Raw genomic sequence first — 18,111 nt, forward strand, 5'->3', positions numbered from 1 at the left:
CTGTCAGCAATTTACTGGAACATAGAGATTGCCTAACAGACCAAATGATGGCGGTCAACAATGTATTGGAACATAGGATTACATTACAAACATGTTGAGGGCTGTCAACAATGTATTGGAACATAGAAATTGCCTTACAGAATTGTTGAGGGCTGTCAGCAAGGTACTGGATCATAAAGATTGTCTTACAGACCTGTTGAGGGCTGTCAGCAAGGTACTGGTTTATATACATTGTACTTCTCACCTGTTGGCGGCTGCCAACAATGTGCTCGTACATATATATTGTACTACATACCTAATGAGGGCTGTTATCAAGGCTCTGGTACAAAGACATTGTAATACTGAAATAATGAGGGATGTTATCACGGTACCGATACATAAACATTTATAACAGTCCTAATGAGGGTTGTTGTCACGGTACTGGTACATAGACATTATATTACAGACCTAACGAGGGCTGTTGTCAAGGTACTGGTACAGAGATGTTGTACTACAGACCTACTGAAGGCTGTTATCAAGGAACTAGTACATATACGTTGCACTACAGACCTACTGAGGGCTGTTATCAAGGACTGTTACATAGATGTTGTACTACATACCTAATGAGGGCTGTTATCAAGGTACTGGTACATAGATTTTGTACTACAGACCTATTGAAGGCTGTTATCAAGGAACTGGGACATAGACGTTGTACTACAGACCTACAGACTATTGATGGCTGATATTAAGGACTGGTACATATACTTTGTACTACATAATTAATGAGAGCTGTTATTAAGGCACTGGTACATAGACATTGTACGACAGAACTATTGAGGGATGTTATCAAGGTACTGGTACACAGACATTGTACTACAGACCTATTTATGGATGTTATCAAGGTACTGTACATAGACGTTGTACTACAGACCTATTGAGGGTTGTTATCAAGGTACTGGTACATAGACATTGTACTAAATACCTATTGAAGGCTCTCAGACAACGATATTTATCTTTTTTGGTGGGGTGCTTTTTAAGCTGATGTGCATACGTTAACCATTTAAATAATTGTCTATTCAGAAAAGGTAGTAGCTTTTGAACGAATTGTATATATCCCTATTGATTCGGAATCGATGGCTCTTTCATAGTACTTTCTTAACCTACCATGATCTCTAACTCCAAACTAAATATCCAACAATTCTTTATACTTTGTGAACCTATCCTCTAACGCTACACTAAACACCCAACTCTCATTGATAAATATTTAGTGTGGGTTCTTTTTCTCTAAAGTGTTCGATCGTCTAGAAACAAATACACGATTCATGCGGAGACTCCAATACTAAAGGTATGATTTTTTCTTATCCATATTGTAAATACCAATTTAAAACGCTATTTGTATCCATGTTCGTTACATTGACATGCTTTTCTGTTGGTTAGTGGACTTTTTTTTTTTACAAGCGGATGCTAGTTTATGTTATTTTTTATCTTTACGTGAATTGCGCCCATTTTGTTATAAAAGTCGTGGGGTTGTTTTCTTAAACTGTAGTCACAATTTCCGTAACCTAATGAACAAACTAAATAAAATCATGAATGAAAACTGTTATTTTTATTATTTGGGCCAGTTTTCGTGTTTCAAGGCACAGGAAATAGATTTAGTGTAAAGCATTAGCAGTAAAGTGTAACACATCGTGGCATCCGACCTGAGCTGACGCCATGACCACAGACAAACCATAAAAACCGACCTGTGCTAATACCATACTCAGAGACACATCATGGCATCCGACCTGGGCTAATGACATGCCCACAGACAAACCATAAAATCCTACCTGTGATAATGCCATACTCAGAGACACATCATGGGATCCGAGCTGAGCTAATGCCATGCCCACAGACAAACCATAAAATCCTACCTGTGCTAATGCCATACTCAGAGACACACCATGATATTTGATCCGAGCTAATGCCATGCTCAGGGCTAAACCACAAACCAGACTTGAGCTAACCTTAGCACAATTCCACTCAATGATTCCGAGTCCGTCACCGAACCATTTACCGTAAAGTACTCTTACTGTCTGATTGCAACAGTAAACGAAGTACTGTGTCGTAGATCATAATGAAAGATCTAAAATTCAATACAAAACGTGACAGGCTTGTTTATCGAGTGTACAACTGAAGCAAACAAGTGATCCGTGAGACCAAATTAAAAAGGTTGAATGAGCATGTCGCAGAATAAACTGTCTAGTTTTAAAAAGTTGTATGAACACAAGCTATTTAATGGTTTAGAAACTAAAAGGAAATCACAAACATTTAACCAAAACCTTAACGTAAATGTTCTCGAATTGTGACCTTACCCATAAGGTCTAAATGTTGAGTAAGCGTGTCGCAGCATTAGGGGTTTAGGAAATATAATCACGTAGAAATCCTTCAGCCAAAACTGTATCACTGACGTTATATGACTGTGAACTTGACCCCAAAGTGAAATAGGCAAGACCGCACATCACCGAGTGAATTATCTTAGTTCATGGTGTATTCGTCCCAATTCTAAATAAAACCAATTAAGGAGTTCTGGAGCTATGAACCAATGAAAATGAATCTAAATTATATCAACCAAAACCAAACCATGACACAATTTGTATTGATGTGACCTTGACCATTAGGTCAACAGGTCAAGACTGCATATCACCGAATGAATTGTCTTAACTTCATAACGATTCATTCCTTGTATGAACAAAATAAATAATGTGCATTAGGAAATATAACAAATTAATAAACATTAAACGACAGCTTAAAACATATTTTCTGTAATGGGACTTTGCCTCCAGACTAAAAAGGCGAGCGAGCATTTCGTAGAACAAATAGCCTTAGTTTACCATGCATTATCAGAATATGTCAAAACCTTTTCGAAATAAAAATTTCTAACCAAAATTTCAGCAAAACTGTTGATGATGTTGTGGCCGCCAGAAAAGAAATTGCTATGTCTCGCTTCCCACTCACCAAAAAGAAAAATACACCATCTTACCTTTATGCTCTTATACGTATATCGGCTAATACTGGTCATGTATGAAATACCAAGCTCCTTGGCCATTTCTCTGGTGAATCATTATCACAGAGAGAAGAGGGTTTTTAATTACTATGTGTTGTTTCCGTCCCCTATTAGGATTAAATTTTCCTGTACGGGCGATATGCAGCCAAAGCATTACACTTGAAAAACAACAGCATTTGGATCAAGACCATCCAAATAAGTTTATAAAATTACGGCCATAGATAGATCAGGTTCGTGTTCTCGCTTTCTACCAACATTTGATTTTTTGATCGAATTGTTTATTCAATCCTCGTCGTTAGCAAAATATTAAACCGTTGAAGTATCCTGGTGATGAAAAATGCAACTGTAATCTTGAGTCGCTGAGCAGCACAGATATAATATATGGTGGCAAGTTTGCTGTTAATCACGTCTGCTGACTATTTGCTGTCACATTTGAGAAAAAGACGGTGTCAGAGTCGTTAATGAAATGACATTAAGTAATCCGACTGAGTATAAAGAGGTTATCTATTCATCACTGTTGCTGGCTTGGCAGAGGGTGTATCGACATCAGTATGTATATGTGCCTCAATGGATTATTGAACGAGTAGAACTATCACATTGAGATGTAATCGCACAAAGAGAGCGCAACTGTCTCATCCTGACGACAGTGTAAATAGCATACAGACGGTGCAGCACATGAAGTTGTTTATATGAGATGTAATCGCACAAAGAGAGAACCAGTGTTTCGCCATGACGACAGTGTAAATAGCATACAGCCTGTGCAGCACATGCGGTTCTTTAACGTTTATGTCAACGCTGTATTTTGGTCATATGACTTCGAATGTCATTGTACTTTGCTCGAATCGCTGGGATTTCGATACGGCTGTTTCAAAGTATTATTATTATTATTATTATTATTATTATCGAGCGTCCTCTTTATAAAAGTTGAAACATCAGATATGTGAATTTATGGATCGTTTTTACCTCTACTGGTCGTAGACCACAAAAGTTTATGGGATAGTCTGTCGTCAAGTTTGTTGTCCCTACTCCTCCTAAACTGTTTGTATGATAGTCCAAAAAACTTTGCATAGACATCCATCCCATGATCTTGCTGGTCCTAGATGAACATAGTGCTACTCGCATATCAAATATGGCTGACACAGGCGCCATCTTGAATATATTGCTAATGCTACTTCTCTTGAACAGATTCTCATATTTGAACATGGGGGCTTCATTATAAGACTTCTTATGATGTCTAGTTTGTCCTAAATGGAAATGGTACCGATGTGACATAAAATATGGTCGCCATAAAAACCAAATATAGCTTTTGTTATCAATATTACTCTTGAATGGATGATCATATATAAACGTGGGGTTTTAAAAACATCATTTGTTATGACTTGTAGTTGGTCCTAAATAAAATGGTATCTATTTGGATGCCATGGAAGCCATTCAATATGGCACCAAAATGGTCATATATATATAGATTAAGATCCCTGGTCATAACTACCAAGTCACTTAGAACACAATTTTCCATGGTAATCTGACTTTTGTGATTGAAAGAAGTCTCATTATCTTGTTTGGTGTCATTGTCTTCAACCGTTTGAAAACCATCTAGGGCTGCTAGAGTAAGAATGTAGTTTGTACATACCAGCAACACCTTCTGCCAGTGGAAAAGCACTCAGTTCGTTTGTTGTGTTTTTTTTTAGTAGATATTTTATCTGAGAGTTTTTAATTTGACTAATATAGCAGACTGCCACCTTATCTATATATGCCTCTGTATGTATTGGGGGTCCATAGAGAAGGAGATATATGTCTAGACTGCAATCATTTTAGACAAGCCATGCACGGTACAGTGTTCGAATAATTATGAGAAAAAATATGTCATAAATATTATTTGTCATTTTTATTTTACAACTTGATTAGAGCAACCATTGCTTTTTGTAGATAAGTTTCATGAAAATCATAGTATGTTTGTATTCAGTATTTTTAACGTTTGGAACTCTATAGATTATCGACCATGAACGTAATGGGATGGCCGACTGTCTAGCGTCCATTTACCCATTTGCATAATTTTATAATCGCTACTTCCCGAAAACTACTTGGAGGATTACCATGACATTTTGGTCTCGCATTCATCTCATGGTATAGTTGGTTTAAATAAAAATGGTTCTGTTCATATGGCCAACACATATGCCATCATGGAAATCTAATCGCTACATCTCCTAAATGGCTGGTAATATCGAGATTCATAATATGACTTATTTTGATATCAAGTTCACCCTAAATCAAAATGATGGCGGCCTGATGTCTAATATTGCCACCACGGCAGCCTTCTTTCAAATCTTGATATCGCTCTCCTCCATGACGGAAAGTCGTAATGACAAGAGCGTTTCACCAGAACACCTTTTATGATGTCTAGTTGGTCCTAAATGAAAAAGGTTCCGATCAGACATCCGAAATGGCCACCAAAGTGGCCATATTGAAAATCTTGTTATTGTTACTCCTTAATGAATTGTTATACCAACACAGGGTTTTCATTAAAAGACATTGTATACTGTCTGGTTGTTCATAAATGAAAATGGAGGTGATCCGATATCCATCTTAGCCACCATTGCAGCTATCCTGAAAATGTTATTATTTGTACACCTCTTAAATGGAAAGTTATATCAGTGTTATATTTCTCTAGAAGACTTCATATAATGTTTAGCTGATCTTCAATACAAATGGTGCAACCTGGTCATCCAATATGGCCACCACACCAAGTCATCTTGAAAATCTTGTCATTGCTACTCCACCTGAATGGATGACTATAACAACATGGGGTCTTCACTAAAATAATTATTATGATGTTGAGTTGGTCGTAAATTAAATGGTGCTGTTCTAAAATCCAATATGGCCACACAGCAGACAAATTGAAAATCTTGCTATTGCCACTCTCTCAACGGAAAGTCATATCAGCAAGGGGTTTCATCAGAAGCTTTCTGATGATGGCATCGAGTTTGTATTAAAAAAAAAATGTTTCGGTCCAGTATCCGGTACGGCGTTTGAAAGTCTTATCGTTACTTATCCCAGCTGGAAAGACGTATCAACATATGATTTTCACCAGAAGACTTCTTATGAAAATGAAAATGGTCCCAATCTGACAGTCAGCATGGACACAATGTCAGCCATCTTGAAAATCTTTAAATTTGCAACTTTTCCTAAATTAAAAGTGTTAAAAACATTGTTTACAACAAGACTAATTAGCAAACCTAGATGATCCAGAATGAAAATAGTACCGGTCGAGTTCAAATATAGCTGCCACAATGAACATATTGAAAATTTTGTCGCTAATGTCCTTGAATGGATGGTGATTACGGTGGTATATACATGGGGTTTACATCAGAAGTCTTATAATTTTGTCGTTTTTGTCCCAATATGACTGTCACATGCTATGCGCAAATCTTGTATCTCAAGAATATCAGATATTTCAACATTCGGCAATGAAAAGGAAGAAATGGTCGTATCTTGAATTCATGGAAGTTCATTTTCACCAGTACAGCGTCAGTCCGTTCAAGAAACTCTTGTTATTTCTTTAAGTTAAAGAGCATTTTCTTAATGAAAGGTCTTTCTCACATTTTCATTTAAAACTTGACTCTTCCTGTGGGTGTGATACCACAGATGCCTAGCATCCTCCATCTTAATGAAGCATGAATTATTTATACTTTTTTCCCGTGTTGCAACGTGCCCATTAGTCTGGTTTCTGATTTGTAATTTTCTCTGCGTCACACTTACCAGCCTCTAATATTCGCTTGCCAGTTTACACCAAGTACCACCGACTCGCACGTTTTTATATAAAATATCTTTTTAAAAATACAGTTGAACCTAATAGAAGAATGATGTATCCAGCACTCACGATGTAATTACAGTGTAATTACAACAGTGTTCCCAATAATATTGGACTGTCTGCTTTACATATTTGAAGAAAATGATTTGCTATAATAGAAGAATTATTTGCGAAACACGCGTGTTGCAAAAGGACAGTATTTCCACGAAGACTCTGTTTTTAAAGATTTTATCTTATCTCCTTCCAACTTGCTGTTCATGCTTAAGGAATGGGGTTGAGTAGGCCGAGTTTCCTCTAACCCTTACCACCCTCTGTTAGATATTTTGACCTTTGTGCTGGGGTGTAGTGTCAACTGGCCTTTCGAAAAGTTCGAATTCATCCCATGTGGTGGCGCGTAGGTTAGCCGCTCACTAGCGAACCTAGCAACTTTAAACGACCTTTCATCGAGCCATACCTGAAATCGATGAAAGGATGGTTTATTTTCTAAGAAATTGCAAGTATAATGTTCGCTTTGCCTTTATTGCGTTGATACACACGACCACACCACAGCGTTGATGAAATTTGACGTGTGGTACTCGCCATTTTCATTGCTATTCAAGTGACTACACAAATCTCGCAATCTATATGTCCATGACACCAGAGGTCAAGGTCACTTGATATCAGCAATAAACCCTTTTCCAATGTTGTACAAAGTATGGAAAATATTAAATGAAAATCACGTAACGTTTCTACAAACAATGAAAGAAGTGCACATATTTATCAGCATACTTATTAGGAGAACAACGAACAAGAGCTTGTTGCAGCCGAAGCTACCAGGAGAAACCATATTCGTTAAGCAAAGAGCACGTGTCAATGATGTATTTGTTTGATTACGCGACGTTTACGTGTGCTCTCTTCTTGGTCATTTAAGTTTCCTAGACCCAAGCGGCTACCATATGCCCCCGCAGCACGACGACTGTTTGCCCCTTTAGCACTGACCCCTAGATCCCAACATAGATTATCGAAATATCTAAAATAGGTTCGTAAGGATCAGATGAAACTCGGACCAGGGGTAGGGGTGACCGACCTATTTGTGCAAAACAGCAGTTTTAGAACAAAATGATAGAATCCATAAGAAAAGAACAACAGTTATGCTTCAAATCACTCATCCAATACGCACAGTGGCCTTCCTGATACAGATTTTATACTGAATATGCACAATAAACCTATACATTATATATAGGACAGGAGATTGTTGTTATAGGATTTAGCGCCATTTTTCAGCACAATATAGGCTATACATGGCGGCCAGTATCAATGGTGGATGAACAACCGGAGAAAATCCCAGAAAGAACCACCGACACACTAGAAGCTACCGGCAAGCTTTTTCACACACCCACATTGGCCGAGCCCGAGACTCGAACCCACGCAGGCAGAGGTGAGATGGAAGTGATCCACAACGGTGAGCGCTTTGGACCACTCGGCCACTCAACAGAAGAATGAGGACAACCAAACACTGATAACTTCGAAATTTTAAGTTTTGATATTAGCAGATCATGTAGGAGTGATACGTGAGCATGACAGTTTTAGTACACACTGAAGTTAGATTCACACAGCGATCATACTTATTTTGGCAAAGGATGCCAGAAAATGCGCAGATACATCTTACAGCAATGTATCCTATCGCATTTGTGAAAGTCCAAGTGACTCAGGCCCTGCCCTAGGATGTGCGGAGCCCAAGGCAGCATGCGGGACCGAAGGCAGCAAGCGACGAGCGCAGGGCCCCAAGCAAAAACAAATGTATTGCCTGAAAGCGCGGGGCCCAAGGTGGTTGCCTCGTTCGCCTTGCCTAGGGCTGGGCCTGAAGTAACTGGTTACCAATCCTATCAAGTAATCGCTAAAAGCATGTCGTCTTTCGAGGATAGCACTTAATATCGACAACGGTAGGTCATAGTGATCGCGTATACCTTTGCATCTAGTCATGAAATTAGATAGGCGTGTTGAGATTTAACAATTACAACCGGCAGAAGGCGTTCGTACATACACATTTCTAGTACTAATATTAATACCCTTTCTTCGTGGACGGGGTACTAACATGAGACTATGTACATCAACAGAGCAGCCAGGTGTGATTCACACCTGGCATTTTTTCAGCCGTGTATCCTAAATTTTGAACATGTTCCTTACATATACTGAAATAAATTAAACAGTTATCTTATTAGTACGGTAACTGATGCATGTCATTGTAGAAATATATGTAATATATCATTTACCTCCTTTAACAACATTTTTTCTTTTAGAGCGTGTGCCATATAGTTCAACTGAGAACTAATTCCATTTCCAGCCTCGTTGTTTCGTTTGCCACATAAAGACATTACTACCTTATTTGGAAAAATAAACAGATTGTAGTAAATATGGCATGCGTTTAATAAAGTATCGTGAAATATCCATACATATTATTTTGTCATGGTAGGCATGGCATGGTTAGCTGGAACATATCAACAGAATTTACCTAATAATGTATCGTGAAATATCCATACATGGGTGGTAGATATGGCACGGTTAACTTGAAAAAATCAATAGAATTTACCCGATACAGGCTTAATAACTCTATCATTAGCCAAACTTTCTGAAAGAAAAACATAACTCTACTTGGGGAGTAGTTAATAATTATAATCATATATTTGTTTTTGGCAAAATAGTTTTCAAAATAGTTTTATTTAGTCCAATGTAAGGTTACATGATCAAATTGAAGAGTCAATCACGCTGAGACTACGACATCTTAGTATATTTCTACTGTCTTGAGGGTGGCATACGAACACGTACATTTCTACTCTCTAGAGCGTGTCATAGGCACACGTACATTTCTACTCTCTAGAGCGTGGCATAGGCACACGTACATTTCTACTCTCTAGAGCGTGGCATAGGCACACGTACATTTCTACTCTCTAGAGCGTGGCATAGGCACACGTACATTTCTGCTGTCTTGAGGGTGGCATATGCACACGTACATTTCAACTGCCTAGAGGATGGCATATGCACACGTACATTTCTACTGCCTAGAGGATGGCATACGTGAATGTTCATTTCTACTCCGAATTTCTTTTTACCTTTCTCACGCAGTTATATTGCAAAATAGATTTCGATTGAATTAGATCGATCTCGTGCGCTTTTATTTTAAAGAGATTAAATAATTGTATAAGAATGGTCTTGAAACACGATGTGTTTATTTACATTTGTCAGTAAGGTTAGCACCCAAACAATGGTAAATTATGGGTTTATGGAAAATGCACTGGCGAATCATTAAGAAAATCCTGTTGATTCTAACCTCAAACCGTCAATTTTTTTATAAATTATGAGCGCTAAAAAAGATGAATCTTCAATTTGGAAATATTTCGTGGCTTTGAAATAGCAACAACTCCGTTTCATGCAATTTCACTCACGTCGTGTCTCAATACTTTTCTAATACACCATTATTATTGTTGAGAAGAAATAATTGTTATGCCGATTGATAGTACGAGTTAGCAATGAAACATACATACACACATACATACATACATACATACATACATACGCGGGCACGCATCCACACACACACGTATACATACTTACAAACATACATGCATACATACTGAGAAACAGGCATTCATCAGCATACGCAGCTAAAATGAAGAGAGTTACAATCTCTTTCCATCAAATGTCTTCTATACCCATTTTATGTTTTATTGGTGCCTATATAAACCACATTATTATTTAGTCATGGTGTCCAGTGAACTGTAAAAGCTAGAAATATACAACAGTGCGAAGTTTCAATATCTGACGTATCTATTTACAGCTAAATGTTCTCAGTTTATACAGCTAACAGCTATTGTGACGGTCATTGTACACATAATATCGGAAACATAAATAGCTCATTCTCCTTCACACACTCGGTTTTATTATCTGTAATAAAAGAATATTGTTCGGGATGGGGTGCAGATGTTTCATTAAGATAACTGATCAAGTGGACATTCAAACATTCTAATAACGGTCGCTATACGCAGTAAACGAGGTTCCACTATACTAAATATTAGTGGTTGTTATTTTGGCCAGGTTGGGTACAGCAACACAAGTAGGTTATATAGTGCCGAGGTCACTGAGAGTTTAGCACTCACACAACATATGTTGGTGCTTTAGGCACTTAAGGGTCTCTTTGTTAAACTCAAACAAGCACGTAACACGAAAGTAGGGCAATCTAGCTCGAAGGCTCTTGGCACTTAAAGGGTCACATTGTCAAACGAGAGCATCACACAAACGCACAAAACAACTGTAACCTAACTTCATGGTTTGGGGCACTTAATGGTCCCTTTGTCAAACTCATACCCTCACACATGATACAACACGAGTGTAACCTTGACCAAGAACTTTGGAAACTTGTGGATCCCTTGGTCAAACTCAAACAATCACACAAGAAGCACAAAACACAGTTGCAAAGAACGTAACAATGCAAATTCCTATGATACTATTCAAGCATTTTCCCAATAATTAATATAATTTGCAAGGTGCATAAAAATGAATGTGTATGCTGCTACAACTGTATAGGATACATGTAATTTCTTGAATGTATTACCCCAGTTGTTCATGTAATTCATTAATTATTTTTTGTTTTTCCATGTACGGGAGCTCGTGACATTCAATTATATATATATATATATATATATATATATATATATATATATATATATATATATATATATATATATATATATATATATGCTCAGATCTCTATTCCATCTATAATGTCACACTTTATTTTAATATTTACTTGAACCAGGCACCAATACTGAGGTCGATCACCCTCTATATAACAATAGCCAAATAAAGCGGACACCTTGTAAAAAGGTACAACCTCATAACACCACCACCAGTAGCAACCGCTAAACTGTACAATATTTTGGGTGATATAGTTTATACTGTACAATATTCTGTGTTATATAGTTTATACTGTACAATATTCTGGGTGATTATACCATATGTGGTCCTGTTTCTGCTTCTTCAAAATCTTGATGGGTATGCCTTTATTTAGAGAACTATATGTAAGAATGGCGAATGAAAAAAAATATGATCCTTCCATTATTATCATCATCATCATTATTATTATTGTTATTATTTATATTATTATTATTATGATGATGATGACGATGATGATGATGATACCATTCGTCCATCAACTTTTCCAAATCAGAAACGCACTATGGACTGATATACACATTTTCAACTCGGTTAAAACAAAATGACAAAGATATCAAAAATTAAAGCACAGAAACTTTTAAAATCTAAGAATATTGCTTGTGATACGTTGAAATCACGATGCAATAAAACTTAGCCTAAGGACTGAGCTTATTCGAACATTATTCTGGTGACAATTCAGCAAACACAAACCTTTCAAAGTCCCCGCTCCGCCCTTAAATTAAGCAGCGATGTTACTTGGAACGATTAACAATTAACAAACTTACCTGCTGTATCTGACGTTAAACTCAATAAATGCATTAATCCATTTAGTAACTGCATAACATTAAGTTTAACAGATCTTCCGAGTCATCAAGTATTCGTAGCTGCACTTAGAACTGTATGTCCGAAATTAGATAATGGAATCAAGAAAGGTCTCATATTGTAGTATGTGCATTCCTGCGTTGACAATGGGATACAACTAAAGCTTGTCGATAGTACTCATGCAACGCAGGCACAATACCAACTATATCCTTGACTATGAGCCGTTCTTTTTATGTTCGCATTACATTAATCAATATTATTTTTTTCCTATCTAAATTTGATTGTATGTAGCTAGGAGAAATAAAAACAAGATTAAACGAACTGTGATTACTACTTTTACTTTAAGAGAAGCCACTAACAAAAACAACATTACGTTTGTAAAAAGACTGACGAAGACCCATGCATTTCAAAACATGTAACTTTGAAAATCTTTGCCTTGGATAATTTATTTTTGCATGCAGTGTCTCCGAACTCTTAGTTCAATCCTCTAACGGTATTGACCTGTGTTTGATTCTTATCATCCGATGTAATGGTTATGGGCTGTGCTTGATTCTTATCATCCGATCTAATGGTTATGGGCTTTGGTCTGATTCTGATCAGTCAAACACATGCATAGATTATACATACCACATACACATTAGAGGTTAAATATTTAATAATCTTTGCAATACTTTTGATGATAATCAATTCTTTACGCCAATAAATGTCTAACCACACATTTCGTCCGATGACATGGAACGAACAACGAGTCGGTACGGTTCGCCTTACCTATATTCTTTACTAAACGAGGAAGATATTACCGTGCCAACCGAACACTGGCTTACGCATGATCAGCTCAATTTTCTAGACACGTACATCCTGAGTTTAAATCTTTCTCACGCTCGGACAGTAGGCTAATATTGAAAATTGAAGAAAGACTAAGATATACAGGGTTTGGGGTGGGGGTAGCAATCCTAAAAAGTAAGTCGCTCTGCGTTAATCTTTTGTCGAGCACTGGTAACGATAGTAATTTTAGGGGTAGAGGTAAGATGGAACGATACAAGTAAATATATTGTTTTCGGAGCACTTTTGCCATCAACTAACTTGTCCATTGCAAGTTACTATGAAACAACAGAAGAACTGAAAGACCAGTTTAATGTGTTTTGTAAAGAGGGAATCATCATATTGTCGGCAGATTTCAAAGGTCTGTAAAGCTCACTGTTTAGCATATAATCCATAAGTGGGAAGAAAGCCTCGGCAGAACAAATGAATAGGTATAAGGAAACAATACGCAAAGATTCTTTAACGCAACTATATAAAGCAGAACAAAAGACGAATATCGGTGTTTGAATTATTATACAAGACATGATAAACATATTGTATGATTGGATTTTGAGGTTTTGCCAGCACGCTGAACCATATTGGAAATTACTCAACGTTAAGTAAGTTTGACACGGAAAGGAGGCAGAAACATAGAGTACGGATCTTTAATGGTAGGTCCAGAGGCTGGGGATATCCATCATGCACGAATTAGAAGAACGCTAAGAAACTGTTTGCAAAAACAACGTTGAAAGCTAAAGAAATGTATAACAGACAACAGTTCAGAGATCTTGAAAAGGCTGATGAGCTTCATATTTCCAGTTCTATAAGATTGTTTTACGGTAGAAAAGATAATAGCAGGATTTCACATACGTAATAATTGTAAGCGACCTTGACATTATGCGAGAGTTATGGGCAAATCATTTTTCTAGCTGAAATACTTTTCCGTATGACGAGAATTATTGACAGATGGTCCCAGCAGAGATTGGAAAACACACCCAAAAAAAATCTATTCTCACTTTGATAAACTTGTTGATCAAATCCCCACTAGAGAAGAAATCAGCTCTGCAATTAGTTTTTTTCAATAAAGGTAAGGTCTGTGGTTCCGACGGTATTATTGCAGAGCATTAACTTTTTGCGGACTTTCAAAGCAGTGTACGGTTACTTGAAATTATCTTCACGAAAGTGTACGCGACAAACAAGTATCCGCGCCACATTAAACACGGCAAGGTAATTTTAATCTTTAGAGATGGGAGGAAGAACTAATTAGATATGAATAATTATCGTGATATAAAGATAGTTCCATTGTTTCAGAAGGTCTTAGAAAAAGTTATATACAATAGACAAGTCATCATTTTCCAAACAAATTTCTTTTCATAATCTGTTACAGTGGGGTTTGAGAAATAACTGCGGTAGTATAACTACAGGTTTCTGTATCGAGGAACTAATACGTTACTATATAGACAGAGATACTTCTGTCTATGTTACGTTTTTATATAATGCTACAGCATTCAACACAGTTTGGCACAATGGGTTATTTTACAAGTTGTACTAACTTGGAATTCAAGGAAAGACATGGCGCATCATAAAAGACTCTTTCAAGAGCGTGACACGTTCTGTTTTATATGCAGGCAAACTGTCTGAAGGTTCGTTATTATATGGAGTCTGCTTGGTTCTTTCTCGTAATGATACTTGATCTGATCACCGAATCGGATCGAGCATTGCGTGGTCTAAAAATTGCCGTTCTCCACTTCCATTGTGTCTTATTAGCGGAAGACACCATTGTAATGACAAATTGGCATAATTCGATCCAACATTTGCTTGATACAATTTCTAACTACACCAGAAGGTGTAGACTTAGATATAAAGCATTTAAAATTTCCATTGTTTTGTTCATTAACATAAAAAGGACTGTCTTCTCCGTTTTTCCGTTCGAAAAATCTCCAATTCCAGCAGTCAAACGTAAGAAGTATGCTGCCGTACCTCTAACATACCACTTAAAACCAATCTACGCAATAGAAGAAGCATGCGATAAAATCAAACATTGTTAAACTCCTTCCATTTTATTGGTATCAGACGACGAAATGAATCCCTGAACATGTCTTAAAATCTGGAAAACAATTAGTATACTTTGGTTCAATACGGTTGAGAACTATTGTCAGGCATCCCACATTCTATAAGGGAAGAACTCGAGTTATTTCAAAGGTATGCAGCGAGACGTATGCAAACTTTAGATAAATACTCGCCTACAGAGGCAACATGCAGTAATTTCAGACTTTGTCAATGGAAGCATACGTAACTAAGGCGACATTATCCTTTTCAAACCAGGTGGGTGGGGTGCGAGTGGTCTTATATCTGGAAAAAGATATTCACTATGTTTCTGTCAGCATTTGACAAACTCGTTAAATCAAACGGTTTTTGTGCCAGATATTGATCGAATAACTTAAAAAATATGATACGGAAAGTGTTCTTAGTTCAGCCAGAAGACAATAGGGTTTGGAATCGGCACATTATTGATGTTATTCAAAATCAAGAAGAAACTACATGAAGACCAACTTTGGAATTAAGGGATCGCTTAATTCACTTCAGAAACATTTCTTAAGATTTGAAACCAAGTAATTAGTGGTTTCTTGGCAGTAAATTGCCATCGATGTTATGGTATTGTTCTGAAATAGCGAAGCTCTCATATGTCATGCCTGTTGTTAAACCTGTGATATGTAAACCATGTGGAAACGAAACTGACGACAGAGCAAAACATCTTATTTTAGGTCGCGAGATGCTACCTGCAGAACGCAAATGTTTCTTTGAGAGAGTGACTGACACTCTAGAAGAGAGAGAATGGATTGATTATTCAATCAGGAAGATGATATTTTCTTGGAGACACTTCTTGGAAACAGGGTTGACTGTCGACTATTGATGATGATGTATGGAATAGACAAATGTTTGTGACGGCGAGCGGTATAGATTTATTTTACAACAAAATGCATACCCTACTTAAAACCAACATGTCCTAGCATAACAATGAAAAAAGTAGTATAGTATCGTTTAATGAAACCAAATATGTATAAAGTCTTCATGTCCGCGGATCTTCTTTCTATAGAAACCCACGGAGATGTAATGCCCCTGGTTTATATTGTCACCTCTGGTTCTCTGTATCCACACGTGCCCTATTCCCTGCCATTCCTATTTCGATTAGAATATCGTTGTATTAATAATGCTTTTACTATTTATTGCACAAAACATATTAGTAACTCTTCTTTTAATGCATATATCATCATGTGCAGCGGAAGATTTCAATTTTTCTTGACTCCCTTTAATACAAGATGTACATTTGTCCAAAGAGATAACCCGCTGATTGTAAAGTTCGTATTATTCAAAGAAAACATTCATATTAGAAACTAAATCATATCGATAATTACCCACATTTATCACGAATTAGGAACGACGCACTCTGCTTGAAACGTATGTATAGATTTCCCTAATTGTTGTTATTCTAAATGTGCTCGCAACGTCTGAGTGCGAAAATTAGGTGTAATGTCGTTATACTCCACGCATACCAAGTAAATCGTCATCCTTTATAAATAGATGCCACGTGTGCATATATTATTTTTGATAACATTGCTTTCACGAGGTAAATGTCTATTGAATGACAAGTGCTATACTAAACTATGTGAAGGCTGTCTGATATACATGTATCTGAAGATAAATTCTCATGGCCATACTTAATTAGATATCAAACTTTGTAAATATGATACTTGGCGTAACATTCAGTATTCCTTTTCTGGTTTGTAATGCTATTATGTGCAGTGTTTCAGGATCACGAATTATACTGAATCTAGTAAATATGATATTATTTCTGAAATAGGCAGCCATACATACATACATACATACATACATACATGCATGCATGCATGCATGAATGCATACATACATACATACATACATGCATACATACATACATACCACAGATCCAGTGGCACTGGGGCTGCGGTTTGATTCTGATCATCCGATTTAATTAATCTTGGCTCTGTGTGTGTGCGTGTGTGTGTCTGTGATTTGGATTTTTAACGTAGCTTTAACCATTTTTCAGTCATATCGCTACGATGTCTGCAGTGTGGCAGTTTATAGTGATGTTTAACACTGGGGTATCGTGGCGTTCAGCATTAAGAGGTTAGTGTTAGGACTGGTCGGCCTGGTGTCAGGATAATGTGACTGGATGGGACATGATGCTACATGTCTGCGGCATGATGCCCCAGTGCTAGACATCACTATAAACTAACACACTGCAGACGCCGGAGCGATATGACTGAAAAATTGTTAAAGCTTAAAAATCCAAACCACAGACACACATACGTGAATCACAATATCAATTAGTTACTAAAGGTAAACTAGCGAATCAGATCTCGATTAGGTACGGCCGTTCCGAAAGCAGTTCAATTTAGGCTAAGGCTTGGTAAAACACAGAAGGTTTTATTAGGGAGTTTCGGCATTTAACCGAAGAATATGGTAGGTCAACATAATCCGTTTGCTGAATTCCCTACGGGTTTCGAAATGCGGAATAGACTGAATGAGCTGTCATGTACGTCGTAGGAAGCAAAAAGTGGAGGCAGGAGTAGCAGTGGATCAGTTGTCAGCGTGCCGGATCCACGACTGAAAGGGTGCGGATTGGGTCCTGCCATCAGATCAGCCTGGGGAGGCTTCCATCCATGGTGTATCCCTGAGCGAGGCAGCAGTTGGACACAATATAATTCACTTTCATTCCTGTACCGAAAAACACCAACTAAACCATATCAAAGCGTTTCATGTTGTTGATCCTTCTGAATATAGTTTTCTTCCTTGTAGACCTCACTTACTGTGGTTAACCAGTGCGATTCAGTTCAGTTAAACAATCACAGATCAGGTAAATCTATTCTCCTTATTTGCTCAATCGTTTATGAAACGCAGTCTTTAAATATAAACAACTCTATTTCGC

General features: G+C 37.2%; 1 protein-coding gene across 5 annotated transcripts in view; it reads right to left on the reverse strand.

Moving 5' to 3' along the window:
• The window catches only part of LOC149777543 (uncharacterized), a 77,423-nt gene that overhangs the window by 15,992 nt on the left and 43,320 nt on the right, over positions 1-18,111 (reverse strand). The window contains exon 1 of one of the 5 annotated variants that reach the window (XM_089942138.1): positions 12,305-12,473. The exons of the other annotated variants lie outside the window; for them this stretch is intronic. The gene's annotated coding sequence lies outside the window, so the exon portion shown is untranslated. Of the gene's footprint in view, positions 1-12,304; positions 12,474-18,111 lie in introns of those variants that run through there. 5 annotated transcript variants of the gene reach the window in all.

The sequence above is a fragment of the Sinohyriopsis cumingii genome, chromosome 18 (assembly GCF_028554795.1).
Source record: "Sinohyriopsis cumingii isolate HCF-2022 chromosome 18, ASM2855479v2, whole genome shotgun sequence".
NCBI classification, from domain to species: Eukaryota; Metazoa; Mollusca; class Bivalvia; order Unionida; family Unionidae; genus Sinohyriopsis; species Sinohyriopsis cumingii.